This window comes from Cynocephalus volans, chromosome 4 (assembly GCF_027409185.1).
Source record: "Cynocephalus volans isolate mCynVol1 chromosome 4, mCynVol1.pri, whole genome shotgun sequence".
NCBI lineage: Eukaryota > Metazoa > Chordata > Mammalia > Dermoptera > Cynocephalidae > Cynocephalus > Cynocephalus volans.
The window spans coordinates 26,634,677-26,656,925 of record NC_084463.1 but is presented as its reverse complement, the minus strand read 5'-3'; the positions used below and the strand labels follow the sequence as shown (position 1 = coordinate 26,656,925).

Genomic DNA, 22,249 nt, shown 5'->3' with positions numbered 1-22,249 from the left:
CGAATTCTGATGTCTGAGTTGCATCTGGGTCTGCTCGTGGATTGACTTTTTTTCCTGGTTCTGGTTCATATATTCCTGTGTATTGGCATACCTGGTAATGTTTGATCAGATGCCAGATATTGTACATTTTATGTTATTGGGTGCTGATTTTTTTGAATTCCTTTAGATACTTTTGGGCTTTGTTTAGAATGCAATTAAGTTACTCGGAATCGATTTGATTTTTTTGAGGCTTGCTTTTAAGCTTTGATAAGGCATCTTTAAAACAACTTTTCATCAAGGGTTAATTTGGCCCCACTGAGGCAATACGCTATCGAGGACTGTCGCCCCTGCTCCACGTACTAAGAGATCTTCTCAGTCTGGCTAGTGAGAACACTATTTCTGGCCCTGTGTGCACTCCTGAGACTGGTCAGCCTCTTCTTCTCTCTTCTCCAGCCTTAGTCGTTTCCTGACGCACGCACAAGCAGTGCTCAGCCAAAGACTCAAGGGGCCTCTCTGCAGTTCCTCGTGTTGCTACTTTGTCTGTAAATTCTTGTCACCTCACTCTCTGGAACTCTGAGTGTTGTCTCCTGATCACTGAGACTGTTTGGCCCTGTTTTGGTTTCTCTTTCCTGTGTTCAGCCTGGAAATTCTCCAGGTAGAGAGCTGGGGGCAGCTGTAGGCCTCGTTGCATTTGTTTCTCTCTCAGGGATCACTGTCCTGTGTTGCCTGTGGTTTAATGTGTGCAAACTTTTGTCTCATTTATTTTGTCCAGCATTTAGTTGTGAGAGGAGGGAGGGTAAATCAGGTCTCTGCTATTCCATTGGAATTGAAATTAAAATTCTGGTAAACAGTTTTCGTCTTGTTTAAATAGTTTCCTTCTATTCCTATTTTAGTTACAGTAGTCCCTCCTCATCTGGGGAGGGACTGAAAACATGGATAGTTCTGAACCCTGTAGGCACTGTTTTTTCTTATGCATACATACCAACGATAAAGTTCAATTTATAAATTAGGCACAGTAAGAAATTAACAGTAACTAATAATAAAATAAAACAATTATAAAAATATACTGTAATAAAAGTTATATGAATATGGTCTCTCTCTTTCTCAAAATATCATACTGTACTGTGCTCGCCTCCTTTTGGACCACTGTTAACTGTGGGTAACTTAGCCCATGGAAAGTGAAAACGTGGATAAGGGGGGACTACTGTGATGTTTTTATTCGAATGCTACCAAATATGAGGGGAGAAAAACCTTTTTTGTATTTATGTATAAAATCATGTATATTTTCTTTTTAACTTATAGGTGTGATGATGTATGTAGATAGGATTCCTGCTGTGAATTAACTTTTGCATTTCTAAAGGAGCTCTTCTTAGTCAAGCATTATTCTATATTATTAAAATAATATTAACGAATGAGTGATGTGATGGAAAGTCCCAGGACGGCAGCCATGTCAGTCTGACAGCAGCCTGTCTGAAGTGGCTGTACCCTAAGGGATTCATCACAAAGATTGACCTTGCTGGGGTCTTAAGCAGCAAAATGAAATGTTTTTCTCTGATAAAGCTGTTTTAAAATTCTGATGGGCTCTCTGACAATTTAGAGGATTCCTTTTTACATTTGGAAACATTTTTAGTATCTTTCTCTTCATAGATTTGACAGATTGAAGTTGTCCCACGGCACTCTGATGCTCTTTTCATTTCTTTTCAGTATTTTTCTTCTCTGTATTTCAGTTTGGATGGACTGCATTGCTATGTCATCAAGTTCACTACTCTTCTTTCTGCAATGTCTAATCTGCTGTTAATCTCATCCAGTGTATTTTCATGTCAGGCATTATAGTTTTAATTTCAGGAGCTCAATTTGTTTTTTTTTTTTTTCTCCATCTTCTATGTCTCTACCAACATGTTCAGTCTTTCCTCTACCTTCTTAAACATATAGGATGCAATTATAATAACTCTTTTAATGTCCTTGTCCACTAATCCTGTAATCTGTGTTATTCTTGGGTTGTTTTTCATGCTTGTCTTTTGTCTTCATTATGGGTTCTATTTTCCTGCTTTTTTGCATGCCTGGTAATTTTTGATTGGATGCAAATCATTGTGTTTTTTACCCTGTTTGGTGCTGCACTAAAGGCCAGTAGAAGAGGAAGTGTTTTGGTGGCTACCACTGTGGCTGGAGAAGCTGGCACGAGGCTGCCTCTTGTGTAGGCAGCACCTCCAGCCCCTACTCTGGACTGAGACACACATTTGCATGTTGTGCCTTAGCTGAGGGTCTGAGGACTAGAAAAGGGAGTGATACGGAAGAAGCACAGCCCCAGCCTCAGGACACAAAAGTGCTCAATGGCGGTGTGTGTGTGTGTGTGTGTGTGTGTGTGTGTGTGTGTGGGTGGGTGGGTGTGGTATGTGTGATGTGTGTATTCAGTATCAGAAAAGCTAACCATGGAAGAGAAAGGAAAGCAGCTTTACTAAACAGAGGAGGAACTAATTGAAAAGAGGAGGCGGGCTGTTTGCAAAGAAGGCTGTTGGTAGTTCATGTATCAGGCTGCAGGGATCATTCTTGAACCATCCAGGAACTCTGATAAAAATAGGCAAGATTGGGGGGAAACTGAAATTTCACAGTCTTTCCTAGCGTGGGCTCAAGCCAGAGGATATGCTACTTTGTTTAAATGCCATTATTTTTGTTAACCATACTCTCTGATATTAACCCTCTCAGGTTAGTGAGCTTAGAGAATACCTGTTATGGATGAACTAAGATTCTGAAATGTTAATATGTATGGGAAGGAACAACTAAGGCTTGAGAAATATCAGTTGAGGACATAATGATGCTAGATAACTTACTACTTATGCCTGAAAGTTGCTGGACACCAAAAGGTCCCTTGCTATTTTATTATTTACCTAGTTTTTGACTGAGATCAAAGAGGTCTTACTGCTTAATACCTAAAGGTCACAAGTAAGAGTAATATTAGCTTTGATGCTTGTGTATGTGTACGAAATCTCCATTGGGCATTTTAATTTCTATTTTAGTATTTACCATGTATTTTCTGCGCTTGCTATGTCTCCCGCAACAACACTGTAAGGGGTCATGCTTTGTAGTAACCACGTGTTGAGTGATAACTAAGTGACAAATATTTATATGCTTTATGTGGCTTAACACTACTCTTCTGAGAAACTGTGTGAATTTCATACTTTTGTCCCCAGGTTTATTAGTCTCTGAAGGCCCTGTGCCTGACACAGTGATGAGGCGTGGGGCTCAGTACTGAACACCCGACCGATGCTTGGTGGAGTACACGGGAGACATGCAGTCACCCGCTCTGACCACAAGATGGAGCGGTAGAGTCAACCGCACTCTCCACATTACCCACGTGTGCATAACAACTCAGGCCACCTCCTGTTTGTTCCATTACCAGAGTGTCACACTGTCGCTGCCAGGAAGTTCCATACGTAAGAATGAAGGATAACTATATGACCTGAAACATAGTCTCCAAAGGTAGTTATCCTCCCATCAACCTTTGTCTGAATGCTTCCATGACCTTTATTTAGAGCCCTTTCCCACCATTTTAAATAAATTAGGTACTTCTTTGAACAGTCTCCTCGAGATCTGTGCATGTCTCCCAGTATTATAACTGTCCTTTCAACAAGCACGCTCCTTCCCTGCTCAGGACCAGCTTTTGTGACCACAACCACAGAATCCATGTCTTGCAACAATCAAGTCTGTATCAAACTTGGATTTGAGTTTTTTTCTTTGAATTATATTTCTGAGAATTATAATCCCACTCCAAGCTGAATGTGGTGGTGAATCCAAGGTCAATTCCACCTGTTAGAACTACATGCTTCTATTTACCAAAAAACACGTTCTAGAGTATTCACAACACTTCCATTACTAATGCCCCCAAACTGGAAACTACCCAAATGCCCAAGAGTAGAATGGATGAAAAAACTGTGGTAAATTTATTGAATCAAATACTATACAATAATGAGAATGAATTAACCAGAACTACATACATACAAGAAGGATAAATCTCATAAACACAGTGTTGACTGAGAAAAAGCCAGGCACAAAATTGTACATATTCTATGATTTTTACTACAGATAGTTCAAAGAACAGGCACAACCAATCTACAATGTGACAAGTCAAGATAGCGGTTACCCAGGGGTTGGAGACATGACTGCAGTGGGGATGGGGAAGGCTTCTGGGGGTCTTGCAGTGTTCTCTTCCTTTATCTGGGTGCTGCTTTTGTAGGTGTGTTCACTTTGTGAAAGTTCATTGAGCTGTAAACTTATGACTGAAGTACATTTCTCGATGTATGTTTTATAAAACTTACAGAAAATAAAGAAGAAATATATTGTCCTGTATTGATCGGATTCATTCTGGGCTATTTTGGAAACTGCAGTTTGAAGACAGCTGGTGCTCAGAATACGCCCTGACCTCTTGCCGTCCAAGCCCTGTATCCTGTCAACCCTGTAAGAATAATGAGGCCGATTTTGAAAGAAGCTCTGTAGAGTCCTTGTGTATTTGGGGGTATGAGGAGCCTGTGTCAGTGTTGTCCTGAGCGCCCCTCATTCTCTGTACCCTTCAGGAGGAACGCAGGCCTTGCAAGTGTATCTGCACAAGAAAAGCAGGTGGGCTGCCTGTGCTCACCATGGGACAAGGGTCTTTTCTGCAGCGTTCTGGGACTCTGGCCACACACCTTCTGAAATAACTGTGCAGTTGTCATCATCATTTAGGAGACTATTTCGGAACACTGGCTTAGCGGGGTGATGTGCAGGGATCCAGGAAGGGCCCAGCTGTCGGGAGGGGGGCCCAGGGCCACCAGGGAGCTGGGGGTGGACAGGAAGTTATGGGGATTGTGCTGCAGGAGTTTCGGCGGGGCGCAGGGGTAACACGGTTTCTGACGAGTGTTCAATCTTGGTGTGGGGACTGGGAAAGAAGGTGGAGAAAGGGTAGGGAGGGTTGGGCACAGGTCGGAGAGCAGCTTGGGAAGGGAGGAAGAGATAAATGTGGTTAGAACTGGCAGAAGACACAGAAGAGAGAGGGGGCTCACAGAGGAAGGGGAGGAAGTGAGGACGTGAGTGGAGGGGCACTAGTGGTGTTTTGACATACTGTGTAAAAAGCAGTTTCTATAGCCTGGGAGGACTTGGGGACAGCTGTTAGGAACCTTCCATGAGATGACAGAAGAGTAAGTGGGAGCAAGGGGGTGTGATGACTAACAGGCAGCCTAATGTCGAGTCAGATGACATCCTGCCATCTTTAGCTACTTAAGAGGTGGTCAGGCACTGCACAGACCCTGTACCATGGAAGTGGCAGAAACAGCTCTCACAGGTGCTGTGATGGAGGAGACGGGCAGGTGTGTCCTAAGGGGACAGAGGTGGATTCCCCTTTCTCGTTCTAATTTTCTTCTGACTTCACAGGCCTGTAGACACAGCCTATCATGAGTTATCTGTACAAACTGTACACCAAAAAAGTAAATCTTGTATGATGATTTAAAAAATAGAATTAATAAATTTACAGAGACGGATGGTGGGGTTCTGACATGGGCCTCTAGCTCTTCCTAGGGTGGGGTGATCTCTAACCTGTGCAGCAGCTGTCAGACGCTGATCCAGCCTTGCCCTCTTCTCTGAAGCCCAGGTGTCTTGCTTTAGATCTGCTATGACTGAGCAAAAAGACTTCTTAACTTTTGCTTTTTGATCCCAGAAAAGACTGGTTACAATCTTTCTCTCTCAACAGACCGCTCAGCATTGGCCTCCAGCTGTCCTCCTGCACACTTTGATGGTGAAGAGCTTCCTCCATTTTTTGAGGTATAATGTTCATACAATATGATACACAGATCTTAGATATATTGTTTGATGAGCTTTGATGCATGTTCATAATGTTTAACAACTGGCTGTCTAGTGGGATAAAAAGCCCTGCTTTGTGGTGTTTGCCAATTTCTGAGGAATAAATACTTCCACCCGGTAGACTCCAGGCTACCAGTGTGATGTCAGCAGGCTTGCAAACCTCGTGAAAATTTAGCAATTGGCTCTTTTGATGGCACCAGTGGGCTCCAGCACACCACGGCCTGTGTACACTCATGTAACCATCACCCGACTCCAGATTCAGGACATTTGCATCACCCCACAAGTTCCCTAGTGCCTCTCTGCATTCAATCCCCACCCCCATCCTGTACAAACTGTTTCTGATTTCTACCACCATAGATTAGATTTTCATATTCCAGAACTTTTTATAAAATATACAGTATGCATATTTTTTGGTTTGGCTTTCTTTTTGTTTGTTTTTTTGGCTCAGATGTGAGATTCACCTGTGTTGTTGTGTTTATCTGGTTGTTTGTCCTTTTTATTGCTCAGTGGTATTTCATTGTATGGATACACGAGTGCTAGAATAGATTTCCCTATTAATGGGCATTTGTGTTGTTTCCAGTGTTGGGCTTTTCTGAGTAATCTTGAAAGTACGTGAGAGGCTATAAAATAAGAGGTTCTAATATTCTTGGCAAAACCGTTTCTGGTGAAAAGAGGGGATGAATCCTGAAGCTTTAGGTTTTACTGATGATAATTAAAGAGCAGCTTTGAAGGCGTCTAGCGTGTGGCAGACATTCAATAAATGTTAGTGGAGTCTTAATTTGGCAGAAGTCTGTTTCTAGAACCTGTGCCTAGAAATACTTTGTCTTTTGGAGAAGGGTCAGAATCAATCGTTCTACAGAAAGGAAAATCTAGACTATTAAAAAAAAAAACACCACCTTAGAGATTCCATCTACTCATTTGATAAACCAATTTCAGGAATATTTCCAAATTCTAACAATTTAAAACATTCCATCTGAAATTTCTATGTTATATTTTAAAGCCTATTCGTTATACATATTATCTGATTTACTTTATGCACGTTATTTCATTTAACTTTTGCTAGAATACTGCAAGGCAAATACAGCTTCCCTTCACAGGTAAGAGAAGTAGAAGTTCGGAGATGTGGAGTAGATTTCCAAACTCAGAAAACTGGTGGGGATTTGGTCTCAGTCGCCTGACGCCCAGTGCACAGAGAGGCAGCACATCTTGTCGAAATAATTGCTACCTATTTTTCTTTGATCCTCGTTTTTCCACAAGGGAAAATCTTGCATTGTCATTTTTCTAGTTTCACAAGTACACCTCCAACAGGTTCAGTACTGCCTAATTTACATAAACAAATTGAAAGCACCTACAGAAAAGATTTAAGTTGGCAAATCAGCATGTCACAGAGCGTTCGGCAGGTGGCGCTGTTTCCACAATATTGTAATAACAGACACACCCATGCGGCCACCAGGGGGCGCTGTGTTGCTCCCGGACGAATATTACCAAGAGTTCGCCGCCTTAGTTCGATCCCTAGTGCCGGCGCGAGAGCAGAGGAATCAATCTCAGTGTATTCATCTCCTCCAGGCGGGACGCTGCAGTCGCAACTTTCTGTGCTTCCATCCAGCCAGGGCTCTTATGTTTATGGGCTTCTTGACCAAGTTAAGTCTATGCATCCAGCTTCTACAGTTTATGCACAGCAATTGTGGAAAAGTACTAAATTGTGCAGAGCTCTCCCACGCCAGCCACTGGGAAAAGTCCATCTCTTCTCTTTCCCCTTTGTCTTCTGGGGTATATCTTTGATCCTACACATCCCAGGTTTGAGATCATTTCACGACAGTGTCACTCTGAAAGGTGAGAGGATGCCAGGTTTGGAAAAAGCGGAGGCATGCAGGGTATTCTGAACAAGCCAGACATAACGACCCGTGGAGACGTCCCAGCTCCACCCTGGCATGTGTCTGTCCACAGAAGACTGTTATGGAGACACAGAACTGGATCTATGGATGTGCCATCACAGCGCAAATATGAGTTTCTTTGGCAAATCATTCTTTTCAAGAGCAAAAAGAGCACACCACCACCTTCCCCCCGTTCTTGCCAAGTTGGCAGCATGAAAGTTTCATCAGGGAGAGGGAGGCTGTCAAATCAGGGACGACCTCAGTCAGAGGTGAATGCTGAACGCCTGCTGCATGAGACACGGAATCCAGGACTTTCCAAAACTGTCTTCTCCACCAGGCCCCGGGCAGAGAAAAGAACGCTACAGGCTTAGCAGCATCGTGCCTGCTCAAGTCAGCAACCTCATGGGGGACAGAAGATTTTCTATTTCCCTCCACTGGGTTTTGACTTCTAGGAAGTTCATGTCTCTCAGATAGGGGCAGGCGGGGAGAGGGAAAATCCAATATTGAACATAAATGGCTGTGAACCTGTTAGCGGTTGGGCCAATCTGAAAGTTGAGAAGGAGCGAAGGAACTTTTGGACGGAAAGAAACCTAAGAAAATATCTTTCTTTCTTTCTTTCTTTTTTTTTTTTTTTACAGCTTTTTCGAGGTATAATTGATATACAAAAACCTGCACATATTTAATGGGTACAATCTGATGAGTTTGGACACATGCACGCTCCTGTGATACCATCACCACAACTGAGGTACCAGACACATCCATCACCTCCCAAAGTTTCCTTATGTCCCTTTATTTATTTGTTTATGGTAGAAATACTTAACATGAGTTCTACCCTGTTAACAATTTAATTTAATTTTAAGTGTATAATACTGTATTTTTAACTATAGGCACTACGTCATGCAGCAGCTCTCTGACACTCACCTTGTGGAACTGTAACTTCACACCACCTGCACAACGCCTCCCATCTCCCCCCTCCCCACCCCCTGGCATCCACCATCCCAGCTCCTGCCTCGATGAGTTTGACGGTTGTGGGTACCTCGTGTAAGTGGAGCCGTGTAGTGCATGTCCTCCTGTGATGGGCTTATTTCACTTAGCATGATGTCCTCCAGGTCCTTCTATGTTGTTGCAAAGGGTAGTTTTTTTCTTCTAGAAAATATCTTACCTGAACCTTTGCCCCACTTGCAAGGTGAGGTAAGAAGGGGAACGCGATATTCACTCAGCTCACTTCTTAGACATGTGACCGAGGCTTTCTGTGGCCTGTGTGGGTCCCGTGCCAGCCTGGGCTGTCAGGGAGAGGAGAGAGCCCGTGTCCAGCCGGCCCGAGTGTGACTCCCTGAGATGCTGCTTACACGTGGTTTAACTGCAGGCTGAGGCTGATGTTCTCATCTGTGGGATGTGCACAGTGAGGTCTACCTCCTAAGTTGTGAGTATTAGAGGAGACAAATAAAAATACCTGTAAAAAGCCATGGTTACACAGTTAATATAGCAATTATTACATTTCTCTCCCTCAGTATGGTACCTTTGCTCACCTTTATAGAACAACTCAGAGAAGACACGTGCCTTATTATCCAAAAGAGATCACATGAAAAACGATCAAACTTTTGGCCAATTAATACCTATGGAATGGAAAGTATTGGACTAAGTACTGTGGGGAGAATGAAGAAAGAAAGTCCTTGAACTTTAGGCAAAATCAGGTGTGTGAAGCAGCAGGATGGAGGGTCGACAGCAGCCTGCTCTGCCCTGTCCCCTGCAGGGCCGGGCGAGGCTCCTTGTCCCTTCCTGAGTGACGGCCATGGTTGGTCCCCAAGGACCATGTTCCACATGGCTGGGCATTTCCTTTGTGAGTCTGCAGGGCTTGTTTCCTCCCATGAAGAATTCCAGACAATTCAGGCCAAAGAAAGGACTTTGAATCAAGTCCTCTGCTGCTTCAGATGGAGGCACGTACAAGAGCCAAATTAGTGGAATAATTCTTTAATTCCCTGATCTGACTTCTGTCTACATCTCCAATGTTAGTTTTCACTCTGCTCTCCCATCTCCAGCCTCGCTGCACCACTCACAGTTCCCTGAATCTGTGCTTGGTGGTGTCAAAAGATAAACTGAGGCATCTTAAAATGTTAGAGTTTGAGCAGATTCGTGGATGGACGGCTCTGGAGTGCAAGTGGTTCAGGCCCCAGAGAAGGGCACGAGGGGAAGGCTTTTATCAGGTGTGTGTGGAAGCAGAGTGAGGAAAGCATTTGATTGTCAAAATGGAGCAGTACCGGATTTGGATCATTCCAGTGGAAAATTTCTAGTTAGAGGTTAGTTGGCGGTTTCTGATTGATTAAGTCTCAGTTTCGTTTTACTGTTTACATGAGTTGGATTCAGGTTAGCTTACCTAGGAGCCGAGGCTTCCCAATTAATTACTCTGACAGTGAATACCTACATTCCCTTCAGGATTTCCAAAAGCACTGCCCCCTCCATAGTGCCCTTCCTGAGCCCCTCAGTCAATCTAATAGTTCCCTCCTGGTTCCCTTCACGATGGATTCCTTTACATATGTCTATCTCAGAATCCAAAACCTTCAGTGCACATTGGTTATTTACTTATCTGTCTCTGTCTTCTGGGCTGTCATCTTCTTGAGGGCATATTCTCTGTATCTCCAGCATGAAGCCCTAGGACCAGAGTCCAGCACCTGGTAGACACTTGGTAGGTGTTGAGCGGATCAATGAATAAAAGCACGCTTCACTTTGCAGTTAGGAAGACTTTACATAATGCAGGGATTTATAAAAACCAAACCAACCATACTGCTATTTTATTCTTGGTTGATTAGTCTGGTGCTTTTTTTCATCATTACTGTATATGTCCATGAACATGTTTGCATTTAAAAATGCTTACCAGAGCAGGAAGTTTTCTTTTTCCTCATATATAAGATCCTTCAAATAGTCACTACCTTTAAAAGGAAGACTTTCCCTTTTTCCTCGTTCAAAGTCTTTCCTTGGGCTAATGTTGCCAGGTCCTAACTGGTGAGGCAGTAGATGCTGCCTAGTCCCCTGGCTGTGGACCAGAGGTGGGAGTACCTTCTGTGGCTTTGGACTTGGCTAACCAGGATTGGGGTGTAAGGGTAGGACATCAAATTGTCTTTTAATTACCTAGCATTGTAAGGTTGCAAAGAAAGCCTGTGTCAGGGGACAAGAAGTGGGGTGAAGGATTGTTTCAATTTGGGGAGTTGTTTTTCTAGGGTAGTGAGAATTCTCTTGCCAAGGTGGGGTTTGGTGCAGCTTGGCTGGGGGTTACCCCTCAACAGGCAACTCCTAGATCCAAGGCTGGGCTCTCTGATCTGGAGTCACCCTCCACTGGCAAGTGCCACACTCTTTCCACCAACACCCCTCCCCCAATTCATGCAGAGGCAGGTGGGAGAGAGCTGGAGGCTGTGGTCAGTGTGGTGGAGGGAAAAGTTGCCATCTGTATGGACTTATCAGTGGCTGGAAGCAGAGCTGAGACATGGGGAAAAGAATCACTGTCCTTATGCTGGTCAGATCCTTTCTTAGCTTGTCACTGCAAGTTGTGTTGGGGTAAGGACTCTAGGGCCTATTCTCTTTTTTCTGGAAAGCATATACTTATTCCATTTCTCTGATGTCCTTACTTCCCACATACCCATATGGGATAGCTCTCCTCCTGCAGTATTAGGACGTGTAGAAGAACATGAACTCTGGAGCTGGACTCCTTGGGTTCAAATCCTGGCTTTGCCTCTTAGTAGGTGAGCAACCTCAAGCAATTCACTTAACTCCTCTATAACTAAATCATCTCTTCCATAATGTGGGGTTCACCTCATAAGGTGTTCATGAAAATTAAGTAGATTAACTCTGTTAAATGCTTACAACAGTACCTGGCACAGTATTAGTCCTCAGTGAACATTAGCTATTTTTATTATTGCCATCTCCTTTCCCAGCCCTCTCCCTTCAATGTGGCCTCTGTTCATTTCAACAGGTGTTCACTGATGTTATGCGCCCAACACTGTGAAAGGCACAGAGGGGATGTTGACGAAGATTAGACGTGGTCTCTGCTCTCAGGGGGCTTATGATCTGGAGATGTGGAGACAAAAGCAAAATACTAAAAATAAACAAGTTTGTGCTAAAATATATGCCACTGACATATAAGTGTCACAGGATTTCAAAAGAGGGAGAGAATAGGATGAGTTGGAGAAGGCTTTGTGAAAGATGAAGAACTTGATTTGGGTCCAAAGTGGGGCAGAATACGGAGAATTGATTTTATGACTTTACACTCTGCCATTTACAGTTCTCTGAATTTTTCTTGCTTCTATGTCAATATGGCAAAAAATACTTTCACCACTCAGCTCAGGGAAATTCTCATGGTGCCAGTTTACCAGGCAGATTACCCATAGGCTTAGGCCATTGCTGTCTTTTTAACTGCAGGACAAATGCAAAAGGTTCAGGATAGTTTCAGTCCATCAAATAAATACTCCTAAAGCAAACTGTCCAACTCTGTTTTAGCTTCCCTCCCTGCATCTGCAATGTCTGCACACACAATGGCTACAGATGACTGACTTCCAGGTCAGTAAATTCCACTCCTCTGAGCTGCTTTCATTCCCCTCCAAAAGTCTGCAGGGCATTAGGCACTATATTTAACCCCAGCCACTGTGCATCCAGACTGGAGAAAGAGGATTGTCACCTCGGAGGACACCCAGTTATTGTTCACCTTGGAGCCATGGACATGCAGTCCTGGAGTTTTCATCTCCTCCTAGCTCTATCTTTAGCTTTTGGGTAGGCTCACACAAAGTGGAGTCATTTTTGATGATTCTTGGTAGGTTAAGGCTCTGCTGATGGGAGTCAGCTGGCTGACTGTCATTTTATGGCAGAGCCCTAGGTAGATCCCAAATTTAATGGCTCATGGGAATCACCTAAGGATCTTGTTAAAGTTGCACATGCCAACATTGGAACACCCAGATGTATAAAGCAACTTTTACTGGATCTGAAGGGAGAGCTAGACCCCAACACGACAATAGTTGGGGACTTTAACATGTTGCTCTCAGCAATAGACAGATAATCTAGACAAAAAGTTAGCAGAGAAATATTGCATTTAAACAGCACTTTAGACCAAATGGATTTGACAGACATTTACAGAACATTTCATCCAACAACTACAGAATATACATTCTTTTCATCAGCACATGGACCATTCTCCAGGACAGACCACATGTTAGGTCACAATGTAAGACTCAACAAATTTTAAAAGATTGAAATCATATCAAGTATATTTTCAGACCGCAATGGAATAAAATTAGAAATTAACAACAAACTAAACTTTGGAAACTATACAAATACATGGAAATTAAACGCCATGCTCTTGAATGACCAATGGGACAAAGGACAAATAAAGCAAGAAATAAAAAAATGTCTTGCTACAAGTGAAAATACAGGCACAACTTAACAAAACTTATGGGATACTGCAAAAGCAGTGCTAAGAGGGAAGATTATTCCGATAAAGGTTTACATCAAAAGAATAGAAAAACTTCAAATAAACAACCTAACATATACTTCATAGAACTAGAAAAACAAGAACAATCCAATTTCCAAATTAGTAGATGGAAAGAAATGATTAAGATCAGAGCAGAACTAAATGAAATAGAGACCAAAAAAAGATACAAAATATCAACAAAACAAAGGGTTGGTTTTCTGAGAAGATAAACACAACAGATAAACCATTAGCTTTTAGATTAACTAAAAAATAACAGAAGACCCAAATAACAATAATCAAAAATGAAAAAAAGAGACATCACAACTGATATCACAGAAATACAAAGAATCATTAGAGGTTATTATGAACAACTATAATGCCAACAAATTTGAAAATCTGGAGGAAATAGATTAATTTCTGGACACATACAAACTACTGAATCAAGAAGAAACAGAAAACCCGAACAGACCAATAATGAGCAATCAGATTGATGCAGTAATCAGCAGTCTCCCAACAAAGAAAAGCCCAGGACCAGATGGCTTCACTGCTGAGTTCTACTAAACATTTAAGGAAGAATTAACACCATCCCTTTTCCAAAAAATTGAAACACAGGACATTCTCCCAAATTCATTCTATGAGGCCACCATCACCCTGATACCAAAATCAGACAAAGACACAAAAAGAAAAGAAAACTACAGGACAATATCATTGATAAACATAGATGCAAAAATCCTTCACAAAATATTAGCAAACAGAATAAAACAGCACATCAAAAAAATTATACACCTTGACCAAGTGGGATTCCTCCCAGGGATGCACGGATGGTTCAACATATACAAGTCAATAAATGTGACACATCACATCAACAAAATCAAGGACAAAAACCATATGATTATCTTGATAGATGCAGAAAAAGCATCTGACAAAATTCAACATCCCTTCATGATAAAGACTCAATAAAATAGGTATAGAAGGAAAGTATTTCAGCACAATGCTTTGACAAACCCACCACCAACATCATCCTGAATGGAGAGAAACTGAAAGCTTTTCCTCTAAGTCCAGTAACAAGGCAAAGATGCCCACTCTCACCACTTTTATTCAACATAGTATTGGAAGTACTAGTCAGAGTAACCAGGCAAGAGAAAGAAATAAAGGGCATCCAAATGGGAAAAGACAAAGTCAAATTGGTCCTGTTTGCAGATGACATGATGCTACATAGAAAAACCTAAATCCTCTACCAAAAAACTCCTAGATATGATGAATGAATTCAGCAAAGTTGTAGGATACAAAATCAATATACACAAAACAGTAGCATTTTTATACACTAACAATGAACTAGCAGAAAAAGAAATCGAGAAAGAAAGCCCATTTATAATAGCTCCCAAAATAGTAAAATACCTAGGAATAAATTTGGCCAAGGAGGTGAAAAATCTCTACAATGAGAACTACAAAACACTGCTGAAAGAAATTAAAGAAAACACCGAAAGATGGAAAGACATTCTATGTTCATGGATTGTATGAATTAACATTGTGAAAATGTCCATACTACCCAAAGTTATCTACAGATTCAATGCAATCCCCATCAAAATACCAATGACTTTCTTCACAGAAATAGAAAAAACAATCATAACATTCATGTGGAACAACAAATGACCCTGAGTAGCCAAAGCAATTCTGAGTAAACAAGGAAATAAATAAAATAAAGCCAGAGGCATTATACTACCTGACTTCAAATTATACTATAAAGCTATTTGTAACCAAAACAGCATGGCACTGGCATAAAAACAGATACATGGACCAAATGAACAGAATAATAACCCAGAAGTCAATCCATACACTTACAGCCAGCCAACTGACCTTCAACAAAGGCAGCAGGAAAATATACTGGAGAAAAGACAGCATCTTCAGTAAAAGGTTCCTGGAAAACTGGATATCCATGCATAGAAGAATAAAACTAGACCCTTACATCTCACCATTTATCCAAACCAACTCAAAATGGGTTAAAGACTTAAATATAAGACTCGAAACTATAAAACTCCTAGAAGAAAACACAGGGGAAGCACTTCAGGAAGTAGGACCTGGCAAAGACTTTATGAACAAGACCTCAAAAGCACAGGCAACAAAAGAAAAAATAAACAAATGGAATTATATCAAACTAAAACGCTTCTGTCCAGCAAAGGAAACAATCAACTGAGTGAAAAGACAATCTACAGATTGAGAGAATATATTTGCAAACTATACATCCGACAAAGGATTAATATCCAGAATATACAAGGAACTCAAACAACAGTTAAAAAAAATCCCATTAAAAAATGGCAAAGGAGCTGAATAGACATTTCTCAAAAGAAGTCATACAAATGGCCAACTGGTACATGAAAAAGTGCACAGTATCACTAATCATCAGGGAAATGCAAATCAAAACCACATTGAGATATCGTCTCACCCCAATTAGACTGGCTATTATCAAAAAGACTGAGAATAACAAATACCAACAAGGATGCAGAGAAAAGGGGACCCTCCTACACTGTGGATGTGAATAAATTAGTGCAGCCACTATGGAAAACAGTATGGAGGTTTTTCAAACAACTACAGATAGAACTACCATACAATCCAGCAATCCCAGTACTGGGCGTACACCCAAAGGAATGGAAATTATCTTGTTGAAGGGATGCCTGCACTCCCACATTCACTGCAGCTCTATTTGTAATAGCCAAAATATGGAACCAACTTAAATGTCCACCAATAGACCATTGGATAAGAAAAATGTGTTATATTTGCACAGTGGAATACTACTCAGCCACAAAAAAGAATGAAATACTGTCATTTGCAGCAGCGTGGATGAACTCGGAGAATATTATGTAAATGAAACAAGCCAGACACAGAAAGAGAAATACTGCATGTCTTTACTCATCAGTGGGAGCTAAAAAATAAATAAAAGAAAAAAGGAAGAAAGGAAGAAAAGAAAGAAAGAACAATCCCAATTATATGTTGGACTTTCAGAAGGAGAGAACAGAACTGTGGTTACTAGAGGTGGGAAAGAGGGAGGGGGCGGAGGGTTAGTGAGAAATTGGTTAATGGACATAAAGAACGATTACATTTTGGAATGAAGAACATGCTAATTATGCTGATTCTATCATCATACATTGAACACAGGTGTTGCTATTTAACTCTGTACCCCACAAATATGTATAATCAATTATGCTTTAATTAAAAAAAAAATGTTGCACACGATGGGACCTCATGCTCAGTGCTTCTCCGTCAGGAGCTCTGGGGTGATGCCCAGGAATCTGCACCTCTAACAAGCAAGTCAGGTGATTCTGGGTGGAACTTGGAGCACACTTGGTGGAGAACAGTTGGAGGGTATGTTAATGGGGACTTTGTCGAAGGAGGCAAAGGAAGGAAAATAGCCAAAGGTGGACCTGAAGCAGAGAGTGATTTTGAATGGTTCTGAAATGATTAATTTGTATCCTCTTCAGGATATAAATTAAGGAAAACCGTCAGATCACAGGCTCAAGGATGCCTAGCTCAGGGATTCCCAGCTCTACTCGAATGGGACCTACAGCTTCTGGCGTTGCCCCTGTGAGGATGCTGAGGTTGGGATGCTGAGGGCATGAGGACCTGGGGTTAACCCAGCTCCACCCAGAGCATCTTCACGTTGGCCTATCTTGATATATGTGGGTTCCATTTAGATTTGAAAAGTGGCCACTCTAAAGGAAGTTGAAAAAATTCACTAATCTGGAGACAAAGTTTCAGTCCTTGGGAATACCTTACTCTCCTTGGGTAACTTTTAGAGCAGTATTCCATCAGGTCTAGGTGGTTCTACGTGCAAAAGCAGGACAACTTTGGACAGATGCTTATGTATTTCCTTTTGCTCCTCTGTTCTTTTCTTCCTTTGAGCCAGTTATTCTCTAATTTTTGTGTGTTCCGTATTCATTTGAGAATCACGTGAAACTTATGGACCTTTCCTTAGAAAAATGCACATAGGTGATACCTATAAACTTCGGTGTTCAATTTCAGTGGGGTTTGTGGGCTCCATGAAACCCATTTGTGCACTTGGAAATCACTCCTTCCTCTAGACTTATTTATTACAGCAGTACAGTCTTATTCTTTGTTTTAGGTCTTCTCAACTAGACTTCAAGCCTCTTGAGTGTAGAAAATGTGTGTCCTCTGTAACAATGGTCTCTAAAGTGGGAAGGACAAGGTGACCCATTGCAGTATAACAGGAAATATTAGAACTTCTATTTATTTTTAATCTTTCCCCTTTTCAATTTCTATCTTCTGTATGTTCTATAATGCTCATTATGTTAGTAGTAGTCCATGTTATTTAAAATAAACATGCTTATTTTGAGGGTGCCTGTTAAAAACTTACTAATAAGGATAACATGATTCGACAAGTTTGGAGTACCCTGCCTTACAGAACTCTTTTTCTTCCTTGTTTTTTATTTATTTTATTTATTTATTTTTTTTTGACATTTGCTCTGAGCACTTTGCTAGGCATTGGAGATACACAAAATTTTTATGTAGTTTCTACTCTAAGGGAGCGCACAGTTTAATCTCACACATAGTGGGTTTTAGTTGTGAGTGGAGGAGTTGCGCTTTGAGGCTGGTTTCTTTGACTCCAGTTCAGTAACTCTACGACGTTAATTATTTCAAGATGGGTCATTTGTGTCATATTTAGAAAGCTCCTTTTCATACCTTTTGCTTAGATGGCTGAGATGGCCACTGCCTCTGGGAAAAGTACCCCATAAAATATGCCCGACGTGGTTATGCAATGTAAAGAGAGAGTCTCAGATTCTATATCCTGTTAGGCAGAGAGGCACTGCTAATAGAGGCTTTATACAGAAGACTCCGAGGAGCGGCTGTGTCTCGGGGAGCCTATGCAGCTACACAGCCACCCCATTGCTGTGACTTAGACTGTGCTTATTGGAGGTGGTCTTCGGGAAATGACGGAGATTAGGGGTAGAAATGGAGTAGTTATCCCAAGCCACTTAGTGTTGCCTCGGGATCTCCTGAGAAACTGAAATGAAGTCTGGGGAAAACCTCAGCAACTGGCGCGGCTGGGGCGGGGGAGTGGGGGCGAGGTCTCGGCTGCAGACGGGGCGGCCAGGCCGCTCAGGACCCTCCAGCTGCGCGGGGCGCCGCACCCCACGGGAGCCCGGTTCTCGGCGCGGCCCGGACCCGCCTCTCAGCAGCTGCCAACCGCGGATGAGCCGGGCCCCACCGAAGCCGGGGGCAGCGGGCGGCAGCGGACGAACGGGCAGAAGGAAATGCAGTGAATGACCGGTGCATGTGCACGACGCGAAGGTGACCCGGTGCTGTCATCGCCTCCGCGTCGCCATGGAGACGGCAGCTGCGCCACGTCTCCTCTGAGACGTCAGGAACCGTTCTGGAAGCATTTGTCCCGACCGTGCCTGCTAAGCCCCCTTCCCTTTGTCATTATTGTATCGCCTTGATGCTCTGAGTCGGCCTCGTTCCCGGGGCGGACCCTGCTCCCCGCCACCGGGGCCGTGGGGAGGTGTCGCCGCCCCGGCCCCGTCTGCGCGGAGATGAAAAGGCGCGGCGGGGACTCGCGGGGGGCGCTGCCGGCTTCAAACGGGCCGTGTCCGGGGGCAGCCTCGGCATGGAAGGGGCCCCGGGCCTTTGAGGCGAGCCGCGCCGTCCAGGCCGAGAATGATTGAACAAATGGTTTATCTGAGGAACCAACAGCTGGAGAGCCCGGCGGTCCGGGAGGATTAGGGGCGGCGAGCGGATAGTCCCGCAGGGCCCCGCGCAGCCTCCTCCCGACCCCCCAGCCGGGAACACATGCTTTTAACTCCCTTCTGCTCCCTTTCCAGGCGACTCTGTTCGGCGCTTCCAAGAATTTTAAGTGGCTGAGGCAACCCCCGTTCGGGTCCCCGCCACTGGGCTCCTTTCAGTTGCCTCTTTCCATCCCCCCCCAAACCCTGTCTCATCCCAGACAGCTCAGACGCACGGGGAGGTTCTGATCACTCGGGGAGGGGTCTCGGGGTCGCTGCCTTGTCCCGGAGTCTGCCCTGCGGCAGCTGTTGGGATGTCTGAGCACAGGGCCGGGGCCAAGTTCAGGCTGGGACGGAAGGGGTGTGGGGAGGGTGGCTGGTGGGGACAGAGGACACAGGCAGTGCCCTCACCCTGTGTGAGAAAAAGCTGGAAAAAAAAAAAAAAAAAGAAAAGAAAAAGAAAAATCCACATAAGCACTAGATGAAAACTTGGGAGAATTTCCATGTTAAAACCTTTACAACTTTGGGGTAGATAATGTATTTCTAAACACAGACAATCCACTCACCCTGTGTGAGAAAAAGCTGAAAAAAAAAAAAAATCCACATAAGCACTAGATGAAAACTTGGGAGCATTTCCATGTTAAAACCTTTATAACTTTGGCGTAGATAATGTATTTCTAACTATGATTCGAAATTCAGAAGTCACAGAAGCCAGAGAAGATTGGTAAATTAAACAATATTAAACATTCTGTATGGCTAAATACCATTTGCAAATATGATAAGTTGGGGAAAATATTTGCAACTCATATCATAGAAAATGGCTAATCTTCCTCATAAAGAACTCATAGACACCTATTAGCAAAAGACCAAAAATCTAAAAGAAAAATGGGTAAAGGATGTGAACAGGCAGTTCATAGTGTAGAAAATAGAAATGGCCCCTAAATACATAAAAATAATGTTTATCCTCACTCATAATAGGAGCAATGCAAATTAAAATTACTCTGAGATACCATTTTCTGCCTATCAGATTGGAAAAAATCCAGGAGTTTGACAATACACTGTGTTGGTGTATCTGTGAGGAAATAGACCTCATATTAATGTTGGCAGGTAAAATGAAGATCAATTTGGCAATATCTGTCGAAATTACAAAGCCATGTAACCTTTGACTCAGCAATAACATTCTCGGAGATTTACCTTATAGAATATTACACACTTGCATAATGATGTGTACAATATATTAATCACCAGTGGTTTTTAATGGTAAAAGATTGGAATCCATTCACATATCTATCAAGTGGGGAATGATTAAGCAAGTTATAGTACTTTCCTACAATGGAATACTATACAGCTGTAAAAAAGAGAGCAAGCTTTCTAGGAACTTATTTTCAAGATATATTAGTGAAAAAATTTCAGGTGCAATGGAGTGCATACAATATGTTACCCTTCCTGTGAATAAGAGAGAAAACAAGGAAATGTCTATATCTGTTTGCATTACCTTGAAGAGACTCCTGGAAAAATTATGCAAGATACTAGTAAAATGGACTAGCTGTGGGGGTGGAGGTGAGGGTAGATAGTAACTGGGCTGGTAGTGAGATTTCACTGTATACCTTTTTATGTTCATTGACTTTTGAACCAATGTAAAACCTATTCCAAAACAAAGAGAAGCCACTTCATATAAAAGAAATGAAAACGAAACATAATGAAAAAACTTTGCAAGCCCAGCGATGAGGTCATCATTCCAATGCCCAGCTTTGGGTGGCGTGAAGCAAAGAACATTCCCCGCCCCTTCCCAGGTGGGGACGCTGCTGGGGCTCCAAATGGCCAGTGCCTAAGAATAGCGTGCCTCCTCAGCGCCCAGTCCTTCCAGAGCCTCTCAGCCTAATCAGTCTGGAAGGGGGCCTGAACCAGTGAGCTGGAGCCTCCTGGGTGCCAGCCTGGGTCATTTTTGCCTTTAAGCTTTCTCGTGTGGCTTCTGCAGAGCAGGCTGTCACATTTTTCTTTTCTCCACAGGAATCTCCCAAGTCCTTAAAAGGAGGCTCTGCTCACAAAGAATCCCACACTCTAAGGTATTTGAGAATTTGGGACCCTAATCGGAAGCTCTTGTTCATTTCCTTCCTGTGGGACTCTCCAGAGAGAGATGAGCAGTTACCACGGCTGAGCCCAGCAGCCTCTGCTCTGCGCCTGGCTCCTCAGAGGCCATTCTGCGAGACCCAGAACTACAGACCCCAAGGACACGGCCGGCCGCAGGTCTGAGCGGCCTGCTTGGAGTAGGCCATGGGGCTGATGGGCCTATCTAAAAACCATTTATGTGGCACTTAGAATATGAAAGGACTGGCCTGGTGCTTTACAAATTTGAACTCATTTACTCCTCATCACAATCTGAGGAAGGCATTTTCGGTATCCCCAATTTAAGATGAGAAAACTGAGGCACAGAGAGGTTAAGCAACTTGCCCAGTGTCACTGAACTGGCATGTGGCAGCCAGGACTCAAGACAGGGCAGTCAGTACTTAACCAACACACTAAGCTGGCTTTTTAAAAATTGAGGTAAAATTCATATAACATAAAATTAACCATCTAGAAATGTGCAGTTGAGTGACAGTTAGTACATTCAAATGCTGTTACTTGTAAACTGTTACTTCCATCAAGTTCTAAAACATTTTCAACACCCTGGAGGGAAACCCCACATCTATTAGCAGTCATTCCTCACTCTCCCCTCCCCCAGCCTCTGGCAATCTCTATTTTACTTCCTCAGTCTATGGATTTGCCTATTCTAGATATTTCATGTAAATGGGATCATACATTATGTGACCTTTTGTGTGTCTGGCTTCTATCCCGCAGCATGATGTTTTTGAAGTTCATCTGTGTTGTAGTATCAATCAGTATCGCATTCCTTTTTACAGCTGAATAATATTCCATTGTATGGATAGGCCACGTTTCATTTATCCATTCATTTGTCCATGCACATTTGGGCCGTTTCCAACTTTTAGCAAGATTGAATAGTACTGATATGAGCATTTGTATACAGGTCATAAATATTCATGCACAGGTTTTCCTTGACCACCTGTATTCAAGTCTTTTGGATATCAGCTGACTTTTCAATAGAAGTAAGGAGCAGATGCTCTTATTTTTCCGAGTCTCTGCTTTTGGGGCCATTACCTCCCCAGCACTACTTATCTCTCTCTGCAAAGAACCAAGAAGACTAGAAAAGTTGTCAGATCACTGAATAAGGAAAAGTCTACTCTGGGGGGAAAAAATAGGAAGGAAAAATTATAGTGGAGACTACCCTCACTTCCAAAAGCCCGGTCATTTTCAGCTGCCATTCTATCTCCAAATGCCAAAGGGAGATGGGGTAGGGAGCCTTCTCATCCAGCCTCAACATGATG

At 42.8% G+C, this 22,249-nt stretch overlaps 1 pseudogene; it reads right to left on the bottom strand.

The window, feature by feature from the left end:
• LOC134375905 (uncharacterized) overlaps window positions 1–21,066 on the bottom strand; it is a 38,220-nt pseudogene extending 17,154 nt beyond the window's left edge.
• Between the last annotated feature and the right edge of the window lie 1,183 nt (window positions 21,067–22,249).